Genomic DNA, 11,461 nt, shown 5'->3' with positions numbered 1-11,461 from the left:
TTTAGCTCTAAGTGTATTGATTGTTATTTTTCAGAAATATGTGTAACAGAAAATTGTAAAAACTTTCCGAACGCCGTACCCAAGTAAGTATTACAAAATATGCATTGCGATCATTCGTTGAATTTGATTTTTAAGTTTTTTTTTTTTTTTATATATTTGGGAATTTGGATTTATCATTCTATGAATATTCATTTTTTTATTTATGTCATGTTTGGTTTTTTAGGGAGTCTTCGTGTAGTCCTGTTTCCAAAGCTAGCAAGGCACCGACAATTCATCTTTTTAAAAAATTTTTTTTTTTAAATGCATACTGGAGACAGAATTGTTTTAAGCTAAATGTTCTATCTATTTTTCCCTCTAATTTTTATTCGACAAAAAATTATTTTTTTCACTTCTCTTTTGAAACAAATTAATATTAAATTTAAAAAAATGTAGGACAAACAGTTAATTTAAAAACATAACTCCGGTTTCTGTTGTCTGTTTCGCTTCCTTGTTTCCCTCTGTATTTCTCTATTTACATCATATTCGAGAAACCACATAAACATCAACTACATTGTCGAAATTAATTTGTTCCAAGTAATGAATACTGAATTTTCTACGTTCTACGTGCTTTCTGTAATATTTCTATAAAATCATTAATTAATAAAGAAAAACATAGATAAAGGTCTTTTTTGAAACAACATATAAAAGCAACTGGACTGTAACGAAAGAATAGATATACAGGAGTCTTTTGAAATATATTATATTGAAACTGGACGGGAAACACTTATAACAACCGAAAAGTGAGTAACTGTCAACAGAAAAAGCATCGTCCATCTGTTTTCTATGTTCACCATTTATAAAAGATTCCAATCCTTTTTATCTCTAACTTTTATTTGCTTTTCTGGTGCTGTTTTCTTTAAAGTACAATAATATTCTTCGTAGAACATAAGATTCATATGAGACTCGGTATGAAATTCTTCCGGATTTCTTTTCCACTATAGGCGTTTTCAAAACGTCTTGCAATTTGAAATCAATTTCACGGTATTTTAGCTTAACGCGTATGAAAGTAGCACATATATAGCAAGGTCTTGTCGTAGTTCAAACAAATATAATCCTTTTAGTATTCTTTGCTTTCTTTCGGAGCACTTGCGATCACTTCCGGTTTTCATATGCGGTTCGTGTCGCTCAGTCTTTGGTTTTCTATGTTGTGTTTTGAATAATGTTGTATGTCTTTTTGTCGTTTTTTCTATTTATTTTTTTTATTTTCCAAGAGGAATCAATATTATAGTTTTCAAAGGAACTTCCGACTATACGGTATGGGGTTTTCTCATTGTTGAAGACCGTACCGTTGCCTATAATTGCTTACATCCACTCCATTTGAACTTTGGTGGATAGTTGTCTCATTGGCAATCATACCACATCTCCTTATTTTTTTATTCTGTTGGGCGGAACAAAAATACGTTGACACTTCCAGTTGGGTTCGAACTCACAACCTCAGTATTGGCAGGCTAGTGATCACTGTAGATGAAAATGTTAGATCACTCGGACACCGAGGCCCTTACAACTTCAGTGATAACGATGTATATTTATATGGTTTTTTTTTATTAGTAATCATTTAATTTATTTTGTTCTTAGAGCCCACGATGTAGACGGAAAGTGCAAGTGCTATTTTGAAGTAGACGGAAAGAAAATAGATATGATTTTATGTAAGTTTACGACAGTTGAAAATCTATTGATTTTTTTTACTACGCACACCACGTATTTTAATCTTCCAAGTGCCCCACGAAACCTCTTTCTAAATTATTAACATTAATTTTATCAGCAATCAAAGCCGGGCTTTAAAGTTATTTTGAAACTACCTATTCTAGAGGTGGCGTGAATCAGATGTGGATACTAAAAAATTACAAAGATCTTTTAGAGTACATACAATCTAAGACTCTTTCATCTTGCAATAGTATTAAAACATTTGACTTTTCTACACTTAACACAAGTATTCACCATTCCAAACTAAAAGACAAATTGAAAGATTTTGTCCTGCTTTGTTTCATAAAAAAGAATGGCCAACGTAGATACAAGTATCTTTTTTTAGGGAGAGATAAATCGTACGTTGTAAAAAAATCACTCTGATTCAAACAAAAAATATTCTGAAACTGACATTATCAAGATGATTGATTTCTTGATTGACTACATATTTGTTACGTTTAGAGGACGTGTTTTTCAACAAACAATCGGCATTCTCATGGAAACAAACTGTGCCTCCCTTCTTGCCGACTTTTCCTTTATTCATATGAGGCTGATCCATACAGGAACTTCTTAGGAAGAAAGAAAAAAAGTTAGCAGTATCCTTAAACTTACTTTCCGCTATATAGATGATGTTCTCTCACTAAATAATTCAAAATTTGGTGACTTTGTTGAACGCTTTTATCCCATCGAACTTGAGATTAAGAACACAGTTAAGTCTGCCTCATATCTTGACTTTCATCTAGAAATTGACAATGTGGGTCGGTTGAAAACAAAACTTTACGACAAAAGAGATGATTTCAGCTTCCCATTTGTGAACTTTCCATTTCTATGTAGGAACATTCCAGCAGCGCCTACATACGGACTATATAATCTTCAGGTTGAAACGATATTCCAGGGCTTGTATTTCCTATCATGATTTCCTTGATAGAGTGTTGCTGCTCACAAGGAAGCTATTAAACCAAGAGTTGCAAGTGGTGAAGTTGAAATCATCCCCTTGTGTATTTTACGGACGCCATCACGAGTTGGTTGACCGTTATGGGATATCCGTTTCACAGATGATAGCGGATATGTTCCTAATGTCGTAACTACTATCGCGTCCCCTTTTTCCGCAATGACCTACTGAATTAGACTTATTACCGGGTTTGTAATAACATGAGCAACACGACAGGTGCCACATGTGGAGTAGGATCTGCTTACCATTCCGGAGCACCTGAGATCACCACCAGTTTTTGGTGGGGTTTGTGTTGCTCAGTCTTTAATTTTCTATGTTGTGTTTTGTGTACTATTGTTTTTCTGTTGGTCTTTTTCTTTTTTAGTCATGGCGTTGTCAGTTTATTTTCGACTTATGAGTTTGAATGTCCCTCTGGTTTCTTTCGCCCCTCTTTTAATAGCCTCCTTCATGGAAGTACTCTGTAGATCAAACGTATGAGAAATAAGGCAAATCAAAACTTTTTTATCCCCATCGATAGACCAAAGTTTGGTTTAAATAGAAGACAGGAAGATACCAAAGAGACCTTCAAACCTCATAAGTAGAAGAAAAACTGACAACGCAATGACAAAAAAAGTAGTTGGAGTTAAATGGACAATGTCTCTCCGTGTATAGCTGATATAGATTATACATACCGAAACAAACCGACAGGATGAGCGAATATCTACTATGCTATTTAAAATCAATTGGGAACTTCGAACAGTTTTCAACAAAAGTGAAATAATAAACAAAGAATATATATTCCAGATGTTGTTTCAAATGCGTCGATGTGTCAATGATAACTACATATTCCTTATTTAAACAAAATATCTTCAAGTTTCCTTTGACTACAGACTGGTTTGCCTATCGATATCTACGTAAATCGATCGATCTTTTCAATACAAAACATTATTTAATTTTGTATTATGCAATTCATACTTATGAATCTAAGAATAATTTTGGAGAGAGGAAAGTCAGTTTATAAATGTCTGTTTTTCAGAAAACTAAGATTCCAACAGTTTACGGGTTGATTCAGCTTTTCCTTTAAGGTCCTGTTTGGTCATTTAGCTCCTCAAGTATTTAATGTTATATACATTATTGGCAAATGTTTGACCTGGGCGCTCCAGGTGAAGATAAATCAAATGAAGCTCTTCTAACGCACCAAATCTATAAATAAAGGCAACAGTAGTATACCGCTGTTTAAAAGTCATAAATCGATTCAGAGAAAAAAAATCCGGGTTACAAACTAAAACCGAGGGAAACACACAACTATAAGAGGAACAACAGAAACACTGAACTGCAACAAAAACAAACGCCAACATACATAAAAACTATAGAGTATTACTTTCAACATTTTAAAGTCAGAGAGAAAGTAAGCATTTCATAATATTATGTAAACTAACAATTTAATATCACCAATACCATATTATCGTGGGTGTGTTTTTATATTTGCATTTTGTCGTTAACTGTTCAATTTTTATCCCTACGACCTTCTAATGTTTTTATATCCGATACCACTAGAATGACTATGTGACTTTTGAATCGTAGGATTGGTATTGCTTGAATTGCTGGAAATTTTGAGGCACCTTGTTTTATACTCTTTTTAGATCATGTGATTCCGTGTATTTTATACCCATGTTTGTCTCTGTGATACTGTACATTGACTTTCTAGATTTGAACTGAAGCACACTATCTAAAGATCTCGGCTTTGGAAGCGGGGTTATTTTTTTTTCATGATGTTATTTTCCTCTTTTCTTTATTTTGCTCATTATTCTATATTTATTTTAGGACACCATTATTTTCTGTTCTTTATCTGTTATTTCTCTTTTTTTAGAACAACGTAGAACAACTTTCCTTAATGAGGGATACCAATGGTATATTTATTCCATTTATAACGTATTGAAATTAAAACCTTTAAGTTGCTTTTGTCTTCAGCAAACTATTAGTTGCGTATACTAAAGATATAACTACATCACGCAAAGGAAGTCCACAATTTCTGGCAATCGTCGATATGAGGCTTTGTTAAATGTTGATGATTTTATCCACCAATATTTTGGTCTTAATTGTATCTATAAATGTTAAAAAAATACACTTGGGATATACTTTAATGAGAGAGTAGTCCAAAGAATCAAATAACATAAACACTTTATATGTTAATTTTACCAAAATTATTTTATAATATATCTGTGTTCGCAGAATATCACCATTAACATATTTCTTTTTTCTCTTTGAGAAAAAATGTTCAATTGAAACCTGCTGAAACGATTATGAAATGTTTAGTATTTAGTATAACAAATGTTTTTGTGGTTATGGTACATTTTTTTAAACGCTGGTATATTGTAGGCGGGCTAAAACACGTGTGCACTGCTGACAATCCAATATACCCATGCGAGAGTCCTTTGCCCTGCCAAACAAAGAAGTGCGCAAAGTACCCCAGAGCAGAATGCTAGTAAGTATGTTTTCAGATATGTGATTGTGTGGAAGGGGTTAAAACTATATTTGCATATACTTATTTGTTTTGTTTTATATTTTGTGACTGTGTTAATATGGATTGCGATCGAAGGTGCTTGGGGAATGGAACCCCCTTTTTTATTTTTTTTCTAACATTTTTAGTGAATAATCTTTGTTAATTTAGCTTATTTTGACTTATCTAATGTGTTATTGTTCATATGACGTAACAATAGCGGTAGTTTGTATACAAATTCAGTCCCTTATTTTCCACAATTTTACTCATTTATATTCTACCCCTGGTGGATTATATCGTATTTAAACTTATCTTCTTTTATTTTGAAGATGTGTTTTCTAACTTTACATGTCGTAGATTCAGAACAGAATCTATAGGACTTTTGGTAATTGAATTGTTCGTATTCCAAAATGAAAATATGGTGACGTCATTGGTTGAATTTCCATGGTTTAAGACGATGTTAGCCAATAACAAGACTTTGGTGTACGCTTTTGAACAACTACCTAGAATGCATTAGATTCTATAACCGTTACGGAGAATTATCAAATATGTCTAAACATTTTTGTTTTCTGTAAAAGTAACAGAATAGACGAAAACATGTGATGTTTTTTCTTTTTTATCTGTCACCGGTTTTTACTTTATTATTGTATCTATTTCGTTTTACCTGTTATATAAAAGAGCAATATATCTGATTTTAACACAATGTATGCATAGCATGGAGGTAAGACCAATTACAGCATATAAGTACACAAATCTGGAGTGTAAAATGTATTAGAAAAAGTTAGCATTGAGCTGTAAGAAAAATGTTGTAAAAATGACAAGAATGTCAAAATATTTTTGATAAATATATTTAAATTTAGAACTCTATGAGTTGCTACATATAAGGTTTTAATACATTGCCAACAAACATTCGGACAAACAAATTGGAATTGCGGTCAAACATCAATAATCTCGGTTTTCCGAATCGAAAACTAATGCAAACGTTCAGTGATATCAGTTGATTTACTTGCGATCTCGGTTTTATACATTAAGATCTGTGTTACCTTACTCAAGATCTCAGATAGAAAACTAAAATTCCTCCACCATACCTTTATAATTATTCACAAATCATGAAAACGGGTATCCATATATGAAGTTCAGCTTTTTCGTTGCAACAATTCTATTTAATTTAAAATCATTGTAAAAATTTGTCTTAAAAAATGTTATTTACTGAATTAATGTTGACAGTTGATATCCGGCCTGTTCCATTTGGTGTTCTTGCGATTCTCTTTTTTTTTTAACCTTGATTGGTCTCTTCTTAATGTATTCACGAGATTTGAACATCGGTAACTACTGTTGCCTTAGTTTTGCTATATGTGCAATACAATCGCTTTCTTCTTATTATCATATTATTGATTTTGAACAGTAACTATGTGTGTGGAACGTGTAGAGCTGATTTCTTTGTCGGCAACGTGAATATGACTGATGAATGTAGGTAGGTATGTAAATACATTCTGAATAAAATAATATAAAAATAAGAAGATTTGGTATATGGCAATGAGACAACTCTCCACTAGAGACCAGATGACTTAGAACATCATGTCTATTGATAAAGATTATGTCATTGGTGTGGATTTTGTCATGTGCATATGATATATCAATGTCACATATCAAAACTGCACATGTTTTTGTGACCAATCAACCATATAAAACTATCGATTGCATATGTTCTATAAAATATAACAGATTGCATCGTTTTTATGTTCATTTCTGTACTAATATATATTTTATATGTCAATTATAGTTATATTATACGAATTAATTTTGTAGCGTGTAATTATTGTGTAAACTCTAAATAGTGGAAAACAATGGAGATTGTTTTTCTTAAAATTGTCAAAGGATGTTTGATACCAATGCAAACTAGCAATTAATATTAGTTATTTCTCAACAACAACAAAAGCAAACAAACAAAAAAAAACATGAAAATTATCATCTTTATCCGAAACCATCTTAAGTCAAATGTCATTGATGACATCTGAAAATAAATATGAAACTTGAAGTGTTAAAACAATTAATGCTGAAAAGAAGGCCAACAGTGATCTACAGATCTAGTTATTTAAGTATAATGTCGATTACATAGACCATTTCAATTTTAGGTGATGACTGATAACTCCAAAGAAAAGGCGATGATTAAGGCTAGGGAGACAGCAAAGAACAATTATCATCAAGAAGTTTAAAATTGGAAATAAACTAATTTTCATTGAAAACAAATTCAGCGCCTTGAGTTCTTTTTTTTGACGAAAGCATTTGTTTGATCAAAATTTAGTTAATGTAATTGGTTGGGGTTTTTTTTCTGTACGTTTATTTTTTCTACGTCCTCGGTGGTTTCGAGGTAGCTTCCTAGTCTCAGATGCTAGAGGTTGAGTGTTCCATCACCAGTGTATCAGACCACAGATTTAAAAATTGGTTATTGCAGCTTCTCTGCTAATCACGTGGTATTTAGGTATCAAAGCAAAGACTAATCGGTACGGAGTCAGAATAATGTGTAGGGTGACATGTCTGCCTGCTGGTTGTTACCATTGGAAGTAAAAGTTAAAAATCCGACTCGTCGTGTCGGTTAAGTTCAAAGCCGGATTTATATTCCTTTCTATATTATCTGCTATTGAATGTTGAACAGCAATACATTTATCTTTTTTACCGGAGTCAGGTGTTGCAATTTGGCATAGCTTTCAGTACTTGCGAGTACTCTTATATCGGCGCTTCATGTCTATTGATTTTATGTTGCTTTTGTGCCTCGTACAGATCTTTTGAGTTCAGCAACTTGCAACTCATTTTATCTGTTTGTTTTTATAATGTGCTGTAATACTACTGTCCCAGGTTATGTGAGGATTTAGCGGTCACCGCATGTTTAACCCGTCATGTTTTTTATGTGCCTGTCCCAAGTCAGGAGCCTGTAGTTTAGTGGTTGTTGTTGATTCATGTCTGTTATATTTGTTTTTTCATAAATTGTTTTGTTAACATTTATGCCGTTTCTCAATTGAATTGTTTCATATTTTTCATGACGGTGGATTTCATAGCCGACTATACATTATGGGGTTTTCTCATTGTTGAAGGCCGTACGATTGCTGATAACTACTTCATTTGAATTTTAGTAGATAGTTGTCTTATTGGCAATCAAACTGCATTTATTTATTAAGAATAAAGTCATAAATAACTCCTACACCACTTTTTATGTAAAAACAATGGTAAACTACGGTTAACTCCGCATGATGATAAACAATCCTACTAAATATGAGTTTCAATTTGCAACGGAGATGTGTGAAAACTGCTGACTGTAGTTAATGTTAAAGGATAGAAAACCAACAAGAATGCACTTGTTATTCAACTTATCAGAAAAAGGAGGTAGATGTCTGACAAGCGCTGTTAAGCTGCTCTTCAAATATGAAGTCATTCTATTCAGTAGTATTGGAGAAATGTGTAAAGAAAATTTGTTATGTTATTGAAGAAGTATCGGCAAACAGGAAGTAGGTATCTGACAAATCCAAAAAGTTCCCAAACGTTACAACTCATCACTGTCAAGTTGCTGGCTGATCAAATATTTTATGATAAACGGATGGACGAGCAGACTTTCCTCGAGTGGGCTGTGACTTTGACTTTTACAAAAGTGACCTAAAATCAAGGCAGAAATTAGATTTTGTATGACCATGAATACATTGCACCGTATCAATACATTTCCATGATTTCGGTCTAGGTACTGTGATCTTGGCCTTTCAAAGGGAATTTTCATGTTACATTTGGTGAAAGTTGAAAATATGATAACATCTGTTAAATGTTTACAAATTTTCGGCCAATCAATTGCAGTTGTGACCTTGATCTCTGACCTAGTTGCTTCAAATTAATAGCGCTGATTTTTATTCAAAGAATTGTTACTTTTTTGCTCACCTGGCCCGAAGGGCCAAGGGAGCTTTTCTCATCACTTGGCGTCTGTCGTCCGTCGTCGTCGTCGTCCGTCGTCGTCGTTAATTTTGTCCATTTACGTCCTTTTTAATGGAATGAAACCAAACATGGCATGAATGTTCCTTATGAGGTGCTGACCAAGTGTTGTTACTTTGTAGCCGATCCATCATCCAAGATGGCCGCCAGTGGGGGACTTCGTTTAACATAGGACCCTATGGACAATACATACAAATGTCTTCTTTTAGAGAACCACTGAATGGAATGAAACCAAACATAGCATGAATGTTCCTTATGAGGTGTTAACCAAGTATTGTTACTTTGAAGCCGATCCATTATCCAAGATGGCCACCAGAGAGGGACTTGTTTAACATAGGACCAATGGGAAATACATACAAATGTCTTCTTTTAGAGAACCACTAAATGGAATGAAATTAAACATGGTATGAATGTTCCTTATGAGGAGCTGACCAAGTGTTGTAACTTTGTAGGCAAACCATCATCCAAGATGGCCGCCAGAGAAAGGCTATGTTTAACATAGGACCCTATGGGAAATACATACAAATGTCTTCTTTTAGAGAACCACAAAATGGAATGAAATAAAACATGGCATGAATGTTTCTTATGAGGTGCTGACCAAGTGTTGAAACTTTGTAGGCGATCAATCATCCAAGATGGCCGCCAGCGGGGACTTAGTTTAACATAGGAACCCTATGTGAAATACATACAAATGTTTTCTTTTAGAGAACCACTGAATGGAATGAAACCAAACATGGAATGATAGCATGAATGTTCCTTATGAGGTGCTGACCAAGTGTTGTTACTTTGTAGCCAATCAATCATCCAAGATGGCTGCCAGCGAGGAACTTAGTTTCACAAAGGACCCTACGTGAAATACAAACGAAAGTTTTCTTTTGAAGAACTACTGAATGGAATGAAACCAAACATGGCATGAATGTTCCTTATGAGGTGCTGACCAAGTGTTGTTACTTTATAGCAAATTCATCAACCAAGATGGCTGCTGGGGACTTAGTTTAACAAAGGACCCTATGGGAAATATATACAAATGGCTTCTTCTAGAAAACCGCTTAATGGATTGAAATCAAGTATGGTATGAATGTTTCTTTAGAGGTGCTGACCAAGTGTTGTTACTTTGTAGCCGATTTGTCATCCAAGATGGCTGCCAGCAGGGGGAGTAAGTTTAACATAGGACACTATGGGAAATAAATACAATTTTTTTCTTCTAGAGAACCACTGAATAGAATGAAACCAAACATGGCATGAATGGTCCTAATGAGGTGCTGACTAAGTGTTGTTACTTTGTAGCCAAACTATCATCCAAGATGGCTGCCAGCAGGGGACTTAGTTTAACATAAGACCCTACGGGAAAGACATACCATCAGGATTTTTTATTAAATTACGGGGCCAATATTAGACCAAATTTGGCCTCAATCATTATTAGGGTATCTGTTATGATTTTAATTTATTTTTACATGATTTCCAAAACCAAATTAGAATCAGGTGAGCGACACAGGCTCTTCAGAGCCTCTAGTTTAATTTCTTAGCTATTAACGTTCATCAAAATTGCATATATCCCAGAACTTTGATTAGGTCAAAAGTAAGTACCAAGCAAACCAAAACAAAATTTTGAAATTATACATTACTGTCTGTTGCTTCTACATTTACACCAAGATGTCGTTAAATGAAATTGGATACCCTGCATTTATCATGCTTTTCAATTACATATGTTCAACTCGTTGAAAGACCCCTCTTAAATTATTGAAAACTGCATTGATAATAACATATTGGTATAAATTAGATGCACTAAATACGTCTAACGCCCTCATAGGTGTAACTAGTACATGTAATTATATTGCAAATATTCTTTCATATGCACATAAATATTAAATATATGTGTCCATAGGCAATCATGCCATCACGCTTTCAAATTTCCAAGTTCAATTAACTTCAAATTAGGATCCAACCCCTTATTTTTGCATATATTTTGCATCATAATGAACCTTTATATTAAGTTTCAAGCTTTTTTCTTCCTTGCTAAGGACTGGATTCATACATGTCATATTGGAATGTAATTAAAAATTGCTTTGTGACAACAACGTCATAGTTAGCCACCGTATACAGAATCCTTACACTGATATGGAATAGAAGAACGAACCAAACGATGGACGCATAGACTAGAGAACATGTTGCCCCTTCAGTGTCAGCGGACCATTACAGCCCTTAATCTAAAATCCAAAGGCCATTCGAGGTGAAAAAAAATATTCCAACCAAATATTAAAAAAAAAAGACTAAATCTTTCAATTGTTTTGAAACACTTTTTTTGTAGAAATCATTGTAATTGTTGTTTCATTTAA

At 33.6% G+C, this 11,461-nt stretch overlaps 1 long non-coding RNA gene across 2 annotated transcripts; it reads left to right on the top strand.

Moving 5' to 3' along the window:
- On the top strand, nucleotides 1–7,389 carry LOC127719077 (uncharacterized). 2 transcript variants are annotated; one of them, XR_007990153.1, is made up of 5 exons: nucleotides 1–83; nucleotides 1,615–1,685; nucleotides 5,033–5,138; nucleotides 6,559–6,627; nucleotides 7,289–7,389. It is a non-coding gene; the product is annotated as an uncharacterized LOC127719077 (long non-coding RNA). The 2 variants fall into 2 exon arrangements; XR_007990154.1 differs by having other exon boundaries at nucleotides 6,559–6,631; nucleotides 7,289–7,366.
- Nucleotides 7,390–11,461: the final 4,072 nt, after the last annotated feature.

Source organism: Mytilus californianus, unplaced genomic scaffold (assembly GCF_021869535.1).
Source record: "Mytilus californianus isolate M0D057914Y unplaced genomic scaffold, xbMytCali1.0.p SCAF_10, whole genome shotgun sequence".
Taxonomy (NCBI): Eukaryota; Metazoa; Mollusca; class Bivalvia; order Mytilida; family Mytilidae; genus Mytilus; species Mytilus californianus.
The sequence above is the reverse complement of the archived record's forward strand: the minus strand, read 5'-3'. Positions and strand labels throughout refer to the sequence as shown.